Genomic DNA, 15,503 nt, shown 5'->3' on the forward strand with positions numbered 1-15,503 from the left:
TTCAACTACAACTAAAGTAGTTCAACTACCACTACTACTACTAAAAATCTAGTACTAACTAAGCTAAATTAACATCTACTACTACTAAATTAACATCTAGTACTAGCTAACCCTAAATTAACATCTACTACTACTAAATCTAGTACTAACTAGTGGCAGGGGGTGGGGGGCGACGGAGAGGTAGCTAGGGGCGGCGAGGTCGAGGGCGGTGGGAGGAGGGCTGCCGGCGGAGGAGAGAGGAGGGGCGGCCGCAGGCGGAGGGAGGAGGGCGGCGGCGGAGGAGGGAGGGGCGGCCGCAGGCGGAGGGAGGATGTGCGAGGAGGATGGAGGAGGGACGAAAGGAGGGGAGTACCTCGGCGGCGGACGAACGAAGGCGGCGGCGGCGGCGGCGACCGACGACGACGGTTGACGCGGGCGAGAGTGAGAGTGTGAGTGAGAAGGGCCGGTCCTCCATGGGGATAAGGTAGGGATAGTTGTAGCGCGTTTGACAAAACGCGCTACATCTAACCTAAGTAGCAGTAGCGCCCTACAGTAAAGTGCGCTACTGCTATAGCTAGCGGGGGGCCAAGGTCATGGCAACTATAGCAGTAGCGCTGTAGGATACAAACGCGCTACTGCTACTTCCAAGTCAGTAGCGCGTTTGGCAGAGACGCGCTGCTGCTAAGTAGCAGTAGCGTGGTATTTTGAAGAGCGCTGCAGGTAAGATTCTGTGTATAGGCTTTTCCCTAGTAGTGGTAGCTTGGTTATGGTCCGAGTATCGAAAGTTAACGCATGGAGAAACAGTTCAGAATGCAGCTCAGATCAGCTTAGCAGTGAGGGGGCTTGCGGCTAATTTTATACTCCCCTTCAGCCCAAAAGTGAAAGTGAAATTTCACTTGCAGGTTTCGATGTTGATGAGGCCAAGGCTTGGCTATGCAAAGCTGAATGTTGATGCAAGTTTCGATGTTGATTCACTTGCAGGTTCAGTTGGAGCAGTACTACGAGACCACACCGGAAAATTCTTGGCTGCTGCTAATGAAAGGATTGAAATATGTCTTGATTCTTTCACTGCTGAAGCTATAGCAGTGAGATTTGGTATAAATCTGGCCCGTACAATTGGCTGCAACAAGATTGAGATCAACTCGGACAGTTTGGAGGTGGTCTCAGCGTTGAACGAGGGCTACTCTTCTTCAGTAGCAAGTGCTATTTTTGACGACTGCTATTTTATGTCTTTAGATTTTAATCATGTCATCTATGAGCATTGTAATAGAGAGAACAATATGGTGGCTCATGAATTGGCTAGAATAGCTAGTTTCTCCCCTCCTAGTATTTGGTTGGAATCACCTCCTGTTGAGGTGATACCCCTTTGATTGTAAAGGACACAACCCTTGTGACAATTGAATAAAGGAGGATGATGTTTATCAAAAAAAATGTCCACCGGTCAAGTTACAACAAGTGGTATTATCTTTTATTGAGATATCAACACTAGCTTCACGCAAAAAAAAAAACTAGCGCTTACACCAAAAGAGGTACCAGAAAAGAAAATATATGGATAACCTCACACTGACAAAAGCACGAGAGTAGCTAGGCATTTCATAAATTTTGGGGTCTTTATATTTCACAACATATATACTCGTTATGAAATTTCTAGTCAACGCAAAGACATATAATACCTTACTTTCACTTTATGATTGTTCATTCGTGATGTTTCTCTAACTTGTTCATGTATCCGTCGAAACTAATTCCGTGGCAACTTTTGGTGGAAACATATCTGGATAAAATAAATATTCAACTTGTGGTATAGCAAAATTTATTTCCTATGCTAATTGTTTCACTGTTTTACCCTAGCAACCAGCCATGAGCTTTTCTACTTAGGTGTGGCATTACTCTTTCTACCGTCTAGTTTGCTGAAGCAGGTTGCAGGGGCCAGATTTCTACTGACACAAAGTTAAACTAAATGCCGTTTTTAGTTCTGATGATGGGTGGCAGGAAGCTGCACTTTGAGATGCAGCGTTATACATTTGAGAGTTAATTAGGATTAGTTTGGACAATGAGCAGAGCTTAGCTAAGGAATGTTCTTTATTATTTAAGTATACGCGCTGCTGGTGCTTTTTGAGTGATTTGAGAGCCTGAAGCCGGCTTACTGCACTTTTTTTAAGACAGTGGTTGGGTTGAAACAAATTGACATGCATGATTGATGCAAATTCACGGTCGGGTGTCCATTGTGCTTATGTGGCTCTCGACCCAGATGGAAACTGTTTCGATATTCAGGCAAATGAATCGAACGGCATCGACTGTGTGTGGGCGTGTTGATAAGTGCCACACGTGTGGGCGTTATCATTCGTCCTATATTTAACAAATACTACCAATATTTAGGATTATTTATCCATATGGATACAAAGAAAAATAATGTTGTTTTTCCTTGCAAATAAAAAAGTATTTAATTCATTTCCTTTAGTTTGTAGATATGCATTGCCGCATTTAATGAGTAGTATTTTATTAATAGGATAATTGATTAGCATGTTGAGGGCGTCTATAGACCTGAAAAGTGTCCCCTATATGATATCTTTGTTGGAGCAATATCTTTAGGCACCGCATATAGTTGTATGTGCAATATAAAAGGAGGATAAACCAACAAGGTGGCACGCAGAAATTCTTTTGCACATTCACAAGATGCAGATGAGAAGTGCCACTCTATGCTTCCTCATCATACTTGTGTTACTTGGAAGTTCTACTCACGCAGGTTATTTGTGTTTCTCTCTTCTCATTCCAGATATGAAAGCTAAATTGATATTCCCTAAGAACACTAATGGTTATTAGTATCTCACATGGTTAATTTTTTTGTTGCAGAGAACTGCAACACTCACGAGATTACAATTGATGCATGCGTGAAGCCAATTTGTAAGTTGGCATGTCTTGCTTCCTACGGGAAGCATTTGAGGGAGTATGGTTGCACAGGCAGCCCACCAGTTATTTGTGTTTGCTATGTATGCCATGATTAGACTCTGTAAGATGAATGTGCTGAGGATCATCAGATATGCTACATAATAAAATGAGGATCCTAGAAATGCCATCTTTGTTCTCCCGCGTCCTCTCCATGTCCACCTTGTTTATTGAAATAATTCTTCCGCTACTAATGTTGAATTGTGGGACTCTGTTCATGTGCATCCACATATACCAACAATAGAGAAGCTCATGATACCACATATGTTAATCCGTGTGAGAAATAATGCGTAAAGCTTTAGGATATCTTACTAGTTTCATGACATGTGTGCCTCTTCTAACCTTTCTCTTCTGAGAAAACTAATGTACCTATCAATCTCTTCAAAGAGAGAATGATCAACTAATCCCTTGCCAAGGATTGCTCGGTAAGAGAATGATCAACTAATCCCTTGCCAAGGTGTTAGAATAAATCCGAGGCCACTGTCGATCATCCGAGGACCAAGCAATCACACGAGCACAACACCGAGATTTGTTAACGAGGTTCACCGATATGGCTACATCCCCGGGGCTTGACTATGGGCGCTCCTCCCCATGACACCGCTACAATACCGCACCCGGTCGCCCTGGACACCGGCACATGTCGCCGGCTTCCCCTGCATTCCGGTGCTATTATGTTGGCATAGGTTACATCGTGCGTCTACCCCCGCTATATATGAGAGGTCTAGGATACAAGTGTCCTACTAGGACACGACTCCATATCCTATCTAAACACAATACTACTTAGAGTCCAACTGTAACCTACCGTGTACACAATATTCGACACAACTCCAACAAACTCCACCTTGGCGAATATTCTCCACCACCTTGAATTTGTCCATGCGTCAAACTTCCATGTACATTGGACTTGAGTTTATCCCATGAGCACCGCTGCTACTCCAAAGACTTCATATGACTCCACCTGCAACTTGTAGTCCCTTCTTTTCTTGACCACGGTCAACACTCGAGCAAAATTAAGTTCCTTGTTACTCTAGCTTGTGCTCCCAACTTCCAGAGTATCCGTCCAACGACATCACACACTGATCACTGACCTGCGTGAAAGTGAACAACTCACATATTGGGTGTCACATATAAGAGTTACCTGAACTCAACATCACTGCTCATTTCTTGACCGCCTGTCTGAAACTTGAAGAAATTTCACCATTGCTTGTAGTCATCCCGAGTCAAATTCGCAGTTGTCTCATCACATGTATGACCACCAGAGCCCTGGTCCGTCTCCATGCCTCGTGCATACCGCACGCCTCGCCGCTATTACTGCGTCGAGCCTCCGCTGTCCTGGTCGAGTCTCAAGGGTCGCAAAACCACACCACTCAACCCCCATTGCAGAGTACCACCGATCATCACCGACCGATGACGAGTTTCACGCTTCCATCAGACCACTGGGCTCCAGTCTGAACTACGTGTCACTCGCTTTTTTCCCATCCGCTGAATAGGCTTCGATTCTCTAGATCCTTACACCGTAGCCCCTCAATCCAGCTCCACCTTCAACATGACTCCATGGTAGATGATCAGTCCACCCTCGCGCCCCGTCGACTTCAAGGTCTCAAGTGTGCACCGTCTTGAATCAACCCCGCGCCATAGTCTTGTCGAATCCACACAAACCTCGGGCCTGCGCCACGTGTTTCCACGCCCAGAAGTCGGTCACCATCAGCATCACGCTCCTATGTCGCCGTCGCCGATCCCACCACCGTCTTCTGTACCAACCGACTCACGTCGATCTGCCAGACAGCCCAGTCCGACCCAGGCTCGCAAATCATCTTCAGCAAATTCTAATCCATCACATGATAAATCCATCTTAGCTGACATGACTTCCGGCAATGCCTTCAAGCATCCCTCTGTTGTGCCAACAAATTTTTCGTCTGTGTCTGCCATAACCCAAGGTTTTCAGTTCCGTGAACTTCTCCACCTCAAACCTAGTACCCGTTGGCGCCATGGTTCTTTGTATGGTCGACCCTGCGAAAAATTATCCGAGCTTTGCACGCGATGCCCCAAGCACACGAACAACCTCCACGTACTAATAGGAATTCCAACCAAAAAACCTTTGATCTTCACGTGGTGGCTCGGCTCCCTTGCACAAAACTCCAATGCTAGGTTTGCTTTGCCTTGTCCTTGCCTTCCAATGGATGCGTATCATTTTCTTTCCGATTTGGACTTGGCTGCCTCTCTTTCCAAGTCGTACGGGAGGACTCGGTCCTCTTTTTTTTTGTCAAAACAAATCTCTAATACGCTGCACATACGAGCACCTTGGCAATTCAGTATGGAACAAGTCTCCCATACGAGCACTCCCAGCCCGGCCTAGTACCCGATCACCATGGCCTGATGTGGCTTCACCTCGGGTCCCTGTTTCCGCTCTCGGCCACAGGCCACCTAGCCTGCTGCCTTTGAACCAGCGCCGCAACCAGCGGCTTGGCCGACAGCTACTACGTCAATCCCTTCGATGATTCCGTGCCCGATCGATCGGATAGCTACCGCTGGACCTGGCGACAGCTGCACCAACGCGCGCCCAACGAGGCCGCTTCCAGGCGCCGCACTACGATATGCCTGCCGCTTGCTCGATTCAACGCCGTCGACTCTACTTCCGATTGCTTTTTTCAATCTTGTTGAGAACCACACCGTAGCCGGCTGCATCTCCAACTTGATACTTTCTCTAGGTCAACAATCCGCGGTCTCTTCAAACCTTGCTCATGATACCACTTGTTAGAATAAATCCGAGGCCACTGTCGATCATCCGAGGACCAAGCAATCACACGAGCACAACACCGAGATTTGTGAACGAGGTTCACCGATATGGCTACATCCCCGGAGCTTGACTATGGGCGCTCCTCCCATGACACCGCTACAATACCGCACCCGGTCGCCCTGGACACCGGCACATGCCGCCGGCTTCCCCTGCGTTCCGGTGCTATTATGTTGGCATATGTTACATCGTGCGTCTACCCCCGCTATATATGAGAGGTCTAGGATACAAGTGTCCTACTAGGACACGACTCCATATCCTATCTAAACACAATACTACTCAAAGTCCAACTGTAACCTACCGTGTACACAATATTCGACACAACTCCAACACAAGGATTGCTCGGTAGAGAATTTCTTGTTTGTAGAAATAGGGATTACCCATGTGAATCAAAGTAGCGCTGAGATGTGCTTCTTCCACAAGCTTCACAATCATCTGGAAATGCGAGTGGTATATGTGTGGACACACCGGATGTAAAACTCCCGGATCCATATGTTCATTTGGGAGAAGTTGTGCGGTGGTCAAGATCAACAGCATCTGCTCTTGTGTCACGGTTTAGGGCAGGACTGTAGCAATGCATTATCAGTGTATTACTTACGAGTAGTAGGCAGGCTGACGCACTGATGAATCTATCAGTTAGTCATCAGTCCCTCGTTGTCTTGGAGTGAACAGTAAACCATCGATGAAACCTGAAGAAACAATGTGTAGTCACTGTACGTATGTAGCAAATGATCCGCACACGTACACAGCCTGAATAAGCTAAGAGCACATGCAACAACCACAAAACCTCAAGAACACTGACCTCACTGGTTCCTTTAAAGCAACATCAACCATAAATTGCACTGCAAAAGAGCAGGCGGGTTCTCAATTGTAACTTAGTTCTAATGTACTCCCTCTGTCCCAAATTACTTGTCTTGGATTACAGAAAAAGGCTTCCATCCCGCTTTATATATAAAGCATCGATCATCAAGCACCCAGCACAAACACACGCACGCACCCCGCTTTTTCTATGCACATTTAACATTTTTTAAATGCTTGGTTCATATTTTTTGAATGCAATATTAACATTTTTAACACATATTCAACATTTTTGCTGAACACATTTAACATTTAGGAAATGCTTGATTAACAATTTTTATATATGATCAAAAAATTCCATCATTTTTAATACATGGTTAACATTGCTTCTTTACACATTTAACATTTTGTGTATGCTTTTTCAACATTATTAAAATGCTTGATTAAAATTTTTATATAGATGATCAATTTTTTCATCATTTTTTAATACATAGTCGACATTTTTTCTATACACATTTAGCTTTTTCCATATGCTTGACTAATATTTTGCAAACACTTGTTCAACATTTTGCCAACATTTGTTCAACAATTTTTCAAATTATTGACTAAAATTTTTAAATACATGATCAAATTGTTTTATACACATTTTATTTTGTACACGTTATTCGTATACATGATAAACATTTTTCCTATACATATTTAACATTTTTCAAATGCTTAATCAACATTTTTAAAATGTTAAATATAGAGTGATGTTTGCATTATATAATTATTTTGAATATTTAGAAGTATAAACAAAAGTAAAAAATAAAAAAAACGTGGAAAAAACAAAACAAAAATGACGATGTTATTCCCGCGCGCCTAGGCGGCCCAACTAGCGCCACCCATCAGTGAGGGTTTCCACCGTCTGGCACGAAGGTGTTTCCAGGAGATGCCACGCTAGTGGGCCGGGCTTGGCCCAAAATCAAGGGCTGTTGTTTTCCTCTTTTCTTTTTATTATTTCTGTTTTTATTAGCCTAAATTTTTTGCTTTCATTCAATTCAAACAACCTTTGAATTGTTTGAACACTCAAACTGAGCTCAAACCTCGTGTAAAAGTTTCTGAGGCTCACTCGGGAAAGGTATGCTTTTTTATGTTTTGATGGTTTGTTTTTCTATATGTTGATGGACACCTAATATCTGGCCATGCGCTCGGGAGCACCCCGAAATCACTGATTATGGAGTACTTCTTTCAAAGATCACTTTCATCTTCTCAGGTTGGGATAAATGACGCACACTGCATGCGCGTCACTTATCGCAAACTGAGAGTTTTCTCTTTTTTTCGTACATCACTTTATTCAAAATGTTTTACCTCTTAAACTGTGCGTTCAAATCTTGAACCATTTTCACCATTAGATTCCTCATGTCGATATCTTCAATATTAGATCCCATGTTGATAGGTTTTGATGAAAAAAAAATTCACGAAAAAATTCGGACGGGAAAATCAAACCAGGAACACGTTTTTTTCCTTTCCAAAAGAGGCACGGCCGTGCCTCTCGCGGAAGCACAACCGTGCCTCTCACAGAAGCAAAATCATGCCTCCCACGGAAAAGAAAAACCAGAAAACACGGCTTTTAATGTTTCCAAGAGGCATGGTCGTGCCTCCCGCGAAAGCACAACCGCATCTCTCACGGAAGCAAAACCGTGCTTCTCGCGGGAGCAAAAAAAATAGAAATGCGTTTTTTCGTTTCCGAGAGGCGCGGCCGTGTCTCTCGCGAAAGCACAACCGTATCTCAAGCAGAAGCAAAACCGTGCCTCTCGCGGAAGAAAAAAATGTTTTTTTAATTTCTGAGAAGCACGATCATGCCTCTCGGCATGGCCGTACTTCTCATGGAAGCAAAACTGTGCCTCTGACGGAAGAAAAAAAAACAAAAAACGCATTTTTTTTCCTTTTCAGAGAGGCATGGGCGCGCTTCTCGCGAAAGCACAACCGTGCCTCTAGTGAAAGAAAAAAAATTATGCAATTGCTTTTGTCCTAAAGCTAAGGAAGACTGATGAAAAATCAAAAAGTCATATAAAACCAAAAAACCGTTTAAAAAGCCAAAAATGCGTGCAAAAATAATATTAAAAAAACAAATCCGGAGAGAGCGCCTAGAGCGCGACACGTGGTGTCGGCTGAGAGCGCGTCAAGTGGCGCACTCTCATCCCACCACCAAGTGATCGTTGGGAGGCTCCTGAAGGAGCGCTCGCCAACTAGTTGCTCCCGAAGCGCCCCCCTCCCCTCACACACATCGAAGGATTCATTCGGTAGGGGGAGGGAAGCTTCCAATGATTGTTTCGATTGTCCGCTGGGTGGCAACCCTCACTGACCCAAAAAGGGCCGCTTAGCTTTTTCATATTAAAAAACGCCATCAACCCCAGAAAAAATCATTTTCTTATAAAAACACATAGAAAACCTAAACTTTTTGGAAAAAGCCATGCTTTGAATTTATGAAAATGTCATCCTCTGATATCAGAAATTAACCATGGATGTTAAAACATATATTTAAACTTACCGTGGTCCTACAATTTGAGTTGCCATGTGAACACAAATTAAATAAAAAAATGCTATCTCTAAATAAACAAAAAAAAGTCATAAAAACAAAACGCCACCTCTTAATAACAAAAAATGCAATCTTTTATAAGAAAAATGTCATCTCTTAATAATAAAAATGTCTTCTCTCAATGATAAAAAAATATGTATTAATATAAAAATGACAGCTCTTAATAATAAAAATGTCATCTTAAAAAATGTCATCCACGGTTTTCTAACCCTTGGAGCTGTTTTTGGGTAAAATAAAAAACCTGGCATGTTTCGTGGGTTCGAACCCATTTCAGTAGTACCCAAACCCAAAAGCCGCCATTATTGATCAAAATACCTACCATCCACTGATCCACAGATTTTTCCACCCATCCACTCCACTGATCCAACCGAACGCCCACCTCGACTACACGACCGACCCAGTCTACTATTTTATCTCATGTTTTACTGCTTAAATATGCTGAATTTTGCTACTGCTATTGCTGAAATGTGCTCCTACCTTTTTCAAAAGTTGTTGTTCTCGCTGGCTGCTCTCGCAGGGATGGGTTCTCCGCGGGTTCAGAAAACCCGACGAGTTTAGGAGACGGGCAAAAAACTATCCCCGTGCACGGAGACAAGACATGTTTGCGGTTTTCTTGCGGCAACCAAAACTCGGCGGTTGATGTAGACTAGTGGTCAGGGAGCCACCATGGTGGAAAATACATGGGATCGTCTAAAAAGAACATCTAAGAAAAGAAAAGAAAAATGCAGACCTCCCCCTCCCATCCGATGGTGGACGTCACTCCTTCCCCACGAATAAGCTTCACTTCACTCCCCCTCCCATCCTATCCACATCCACATCCACATCCACATCCACAGATCCTCCCGCCCTGACGCCGCGGCAACACACGTACCGGCCGTCTCTCTCCTCCCGCCAGGGCTGCGCGTCTGACCTGACCTGACGGCGCTCGCCGGCGGCAAGACACGTACCGGAGATCTGGGCCAGGGTGAGCGCCCCTCCACCCACCCTTGCCTGGATTCCTTCCTTCCTTTCTTTCTTTCTTTCAGCGCATCCGCGTCCTTGATTTATCAATGCTCTCCTCTCCTCTCCTCGCATACTCTAAGGATACTGCCATTTTCCGCTTGCAAGACACAATTTTTACTTTAGTATCTCTACACTCTAGAGCCTTAAACAAAGCTTTCGATTAGTTTACCATTTGCACCCTCCATAAAAGAAAGAAAGAAAGAAAGAAAGATTGCGACTGGTTTTCGCTTTGGATTGAAATCCAACCCTTCTGTATTTTTATTTATCTTATCTAGAACTAGAAGCTTTACCTGAAGAATGGACCAAAGAAGCAGCAGTTTTACCTACTACAGTAATAAATTAAACTGTATAGCACAAGGGAAAAACTACACAAACAATAATAATAATACCAGAAAAACGTGTATGGAATTACCTCACACTCACATCAACCAGGCATGATTGGATTTGGATGTGGATGTGGATGTGGCTGTTTCCCCAAAAGTTGCTTCAATTTCATACACATCTTTGTTTGTTTATTCACAGCTTTGTTTGCACCTGATGCCCATATTAGTAATTGCAGAGATATCTTTGTCTTCCTCTAATTAACTTTGCGGCCGATGTATAACTAATTCCACGGCAACATATCTGCTGGGCAAATACAGAAAACAGTTTGCTCAATTAATGACTTGTTGTTGTGTACATATAGACTGCAAAATTTACTTCCATAATAACATAATTATTGCTAGCTGGCTGCGTCTATATATATAATGCTAAATTGTGTCTACTGCTAATTTGCTTGCTCGCAGGCAGGATGACAACACATGTCAAACATCCAGTCACCATGAGCCTATCTGCCACTGGGATAATTAGTGCTGTCGATGATTGTGTCAATTTGTTCCAGTGGACCAGATCTGACATTTCATCTCTGCACTCCGGCTTGAGTGGCTCACAGCAAGAAAGTCTCCAGGAGCATGTGTCGCGCTTACAGGGTGGCCTACAACGTCTCAGGGATGCTCTTCCTGCAATGTATGACCTCATTGACCGAGCAGAGCGGAGAGGCCATGACACCCGTGTGGAAAACCTCCTTCCACTACTCAAAGATACAGTGAATGAGGTCGAGGACCTTTTTGATGAGGCCAAATGGTATGAGGTGAAGGCGCAAGTTGAGGGCAATGCAGCCCAATCTCCTCCTCTCGTCGAGTTCATCGATGATTTCATCCAAGGCAGCAGCTTCGGCAAGCTGAGTCATGTCCAATCAAGGTTGAGGAATCTTTCGAATCAGCTGGAGATCCTGGGGCTTGCTGAAGCTACACAACACGTTGACAGATTAGTCAAGCCAAAGACCGGCTATTTGCCATGTGAAGACCTATTGTTTTGTTATTACAAGGAGCTAGCGAAGGTGATGAGATCTCCCACAAATTCAAAACGTGAGAGAGCAACGAGTTTGGCCAATGCATCAACAAGCGCATCAGCAAACAACCAATTCAGTAACGGATCAAGAAGAATATCGAGCCTTCCTGTTTTGGTAATACAAGGAACTGGTGGTGTTGGAAAGACTACTTTGGCCCGACGTATATGGTTCAATCAACCGGGGAAGCCTCGGATCATTTGGATTCGTGTCTCAGATGACTTTGATGTGAAGAGGTTAACTAAAAAGGCCATACAATTCTGTACTGGGGAGGAGACAACAACCGATGATTTGGATTCTCTCCAGCGTGACCTTTCTAAGCATGTGAGCAATAAAAGGTTATTGGTATTCCTTGATGATATGCGGGATGATGCCTTGAAGGAAAATGGGCAGTGTTGGAAGAGGTTTTGTGCACCTTTTAGGGATGTCCGAGGGGGGAGCATGATTTTGGTCACTACTAGATGTTCAGAGGTTACTGAGGGGGTGCGGACAATGGAGCCCATTATCTTAGATGGTCTAAAAGGTGATGTCTTTTGGAATTTTTTCAAATTGTGCGTGTTTGGAGATGGGAGGTCTGAGATTGATCCTGAGTTAGAGCGCATCGGTAGAAGTATACTTCCTAAATTGAAGGGTTCTCCTTTGGCCGCCAAAACTTTGGGACGCATGTTAAGCATGGACCTTCAAGCATCCCATTGGAATTCTATACTTGAGAGTGAACTGTGGGAGTTGAGACAAGAGGAGGCTGACATTTTTCCTGCTCTTCAGTTGAGCTACATGCATTTACCATTCTATTTGAAGCGATGCTTCGCATTCTGTTCTGTGTACCCCAAAGATTACAAATTCCAGAAGGCACGCTTAGCTGAAGTTTGGGTAGCAGAAGGCTTTGTGGAATCTCAAGGTGGTGTTCCAATTCAAGATATTGGCTGTCAGTATTTGTAACACGGTCCTTCTTTCAAATGGTTCCTGGTGGATACGTAATCCCTGACCTATTGCATGACCTGGCACAAAAAGTTTCAGAGCACGACTGCTTCATCTTAAGAAATGATAGTTGCTTTGATAAAGTCCCACAGGATGTTCGTCATCTGTACGTACTCCCTAGCAGTGACTTTGATGGTTCCAACTTGTTGAGACTGTGCAGGTACACAAAGTTGCGTACCCTAATTTGCAAGAAGAGTTTAGGGAAAGAAGCAGGATTTGTAATGGGCCACTGGTGTACTAAACTTTTGCGTATGCGTGTGATTTCTTGTGCCTCCACAGATGAGTTACCAGGTAGTATTGGCAACTTGAAGCATCTTCGGTACCTTGAAATCTCCAGAGATTGTGCTTTGAAGAGGATTCCTTCAACTTTCTGTTGGCTATATAATCTGCAGATTTTCTATGCAAGCTAGAAAGTCTGCCTAGTGACTTTGGTAAGTTGATCAACTTACAGAAATTTGAATTGGATGGATTACCATATTATCCTGGGTGCCGCATGCGTGTTAATGCAGCAGATGGGCAGGGACAAAGAATAGTTAGGTTAATGAAGAATCTGAACCAATTTCGTGGCTTGGAGATCGCTCATGTTGGCATGCTAACTAAGGATGATGCAGCAGAATCAAAACTGAAGAATAAGAAAGACCTTGACGAGTTGAAACTGAAATTCGAATCAGATGGGTTACCAATTTCGCCACGGTTTTTAGGCTATCCCGAGTCTCAGTCCATGCAGGACAATGAGATAGACATGCTTCATCAGTCTCAAATCATCCAGGACAATGAGATAGATGTGCTTCAATCTCTGCAACCTCCTATCAGTCTCAAGTCTCTGTTCCTCCAGAATTATGCCGGTGTCTCGCTCCCAAGCTGGTTTCGGCCGCAAAACTTACCAAGCTTAGAATCACTTACTTTTACAGACTGTGTTGGACTCAAGAGCATATCGTTGTGCATGATCTCACAGATTATAGGCTTAAATGTGATACCTGCAGTGCTAGTTCACAACAATAATGATAGTGTTGGTATGTTTCTATCCCTGACAGATCTAGCCATTTATGGCTGCCGAAATTTATCAAGCCTCGAACATTTTCTACTACCAAAGTATGTACCAGCCGTGAAGAAAATAACAATTGGAGGTTGCAAGAGGTTAGAATCAATACCAACGGAAATGTTTGGGGATTTTCATTTTCTTGAAGAACTGACCATTTTCTCTTGTCCAAAAATCCGCTCCCGAAGATTGGTATCGCCATCCCTTAAGAAGCTCAGACTGTCTCGTTCTGCTCTCTTTTACAGCATTGAATGCTGCTCCCTCACCTACTTTGATCTATCAAGTGAGTTTGTCAGGTCCATCCAACTACAGATGTGGAGTCTTCCAGCTCTACGGGAGTTGCACATTCTGTGCCGCTCTCTTACATCTATTGGAGGCTCCACTAACCTTTCCCTTTGTACGGGCACTGGCAGCATTAGAGCATTCTCGTCCCTTAGTGTCCTAAGTATTTCACATTGTGATAAATTGTCAACCCTTGATGACCTCCTAACACAAGAATATCTACCTGCTATTGAGGAAATTGCAATCAGATTTTGTGAGGAGTTACCGTCCCTGCCAGGTGAAAGCTTTGGGAGTTTTCCTTATCTGAAAGATCTGCGGATTCACAACTGCAGAAGTCTCAACTGGCAAAGGGGATTGGTGTTGCCATCGTCTCTGCAAAGGCTCAGCTTGCATTATTGTGGGGATATGTTTTCATCTGTTCCCAGCTGCCTTACAAATCTAACGTCCCTCGTCTCACTGACAATGAAGGGATGCCAGGGTATAAGATGCATTCCAGGCGACATTTGGCGCTGTAATCTTACATCACTTGAGTTGTTGGAGATTCGGCATTGTCCAGACCTAGTTTCAATCGGTGGAGCAAAGGCAGTTGAGAAAATAAAGTCAGTGTGGATATGCGAGTGTCCAAATTTAAAGGGAGTATCAGGGATCATGAGAAGGTGCAGCAAAGGTACGTGTTGCCCCCTCAGCTTTTACTCTGCATTTGTTCAAAATTCATGTTATATACTGGTAAAATCCAACTTAAATCATGCTGGACTTGCTTGTTGATGACACCTTTCGTGTATTGTATGTCTCGTTTCTGCTTGTTAGTTCCGATTCAACATAAGTGACATTTTGAGAAAACTCGCTAGATGCTGCGTGGGTTTAGTCGAACACTATATTTTTCCCCCAAATTTGCTTTACCGACCATGTATTGTTTTTCTTGAAGGATGAGTTCTACTAAATGACAAGCGAGCTCAAACCCATGGCTGCATTGCTTGGAAGTTGGAAGACCCGGGGATGGCGAGACTTGGTGCAGCACTACTTACTTGGAAGTCAGGAGACCTGAGGACAACGAAACGTCGTGTGTTACATCTCATTGTCTCTATTGATGACAAAATGAAACTGAAAAACACTCTCACTTATTGATGGCACAAAACTTTGATCTCTTAATATTTCCCAAAAGAAAAGTTTGATGTTTGCAGTAATTCCCTATGGATGGCATTTTTGGAAAAACTTGCTAACCTGTAGACGTATGAATGCTAATATGTTGTGTGTCTTAAGTTGAAACTCTCCTTTCGTTGCCAGATTTTCTCTACTGACCATGTTTTGTTCTTCAAGGGATTATGTCCGGTAGCTGCATTACTTCGAAGGTGGAAGACCTGAGGACAGCAAGGCGTCATGCATTCGTATCGCTGTCTCTATCCATTTATTTGTGCCCACTTCTGTCCTTCTGAAAAAGATCCATCAATAATTCCTCTGCAATCCATATTTCTGCTGCTAACTATCACTTTGCAGTTTGCACAATCGGAGTAAACTTGTTGCAACTTATGAAACGACAGCGAGTTCATTATGTGGGTCAACAGTACCACTGACGTGCCAAGTTTGGGGCACAAGAGATTAGACATGATTAAGTATTAGGAGTAGGATTTGGAATATTTTTTTTTTATAAAAGGTGCATTTTATTGGCTCAAAATGGAGCATCAAGAGGATACAAACATAATGAACACACACCCGGCCTCTG

At 43.6% G+C, this 15,503-nt stretch overlaps 1 long non-coding RNA gene and 1 pseudogene across 1 annotated transcript; both read left to right on the forward strand.

Annotated features, from left to right (window-relative positions):
- The first annotated feature begins 2,611 nt into the window (after nt 1–2,611).
- LOC119352549 lies at nt 2,612–3,071 on the forward strand. Its single transcript, XR_005170197.1, has 2 exons — nt 2,612–2,722; nt 2,830–3,071. It is a non-coding gene; the product is annotated as an uncharacterized LOC119352549 (long non-coding RNA).
- Nucleotides 3,072–9,942: 6,871 nt separating this feature from the next.
- On the forward strand, nt 9,943–15,302 carry LOC119357350 (annotated as a pseudogene).
- The last annotated feature ends 201 nt before the right edge of the window (nt 15,303–15,503 follow it).

Source organism: Triticum dicoccoides, chromosome 2A, assembly GCF_002162155.2.
Source record: "Triticum dicoccoides isolate Atlit2015 ecotype Zavitan chromosome 2A, WEW_v2.0, whole genome shotgun sequence".
Classification (NCBI taxonomy): Eukaryota; Viridiplantae; Streptophyta; class Magnoliopsida; order Poales; family Poaceae; genus Triticum; species Triticum dicoccoides.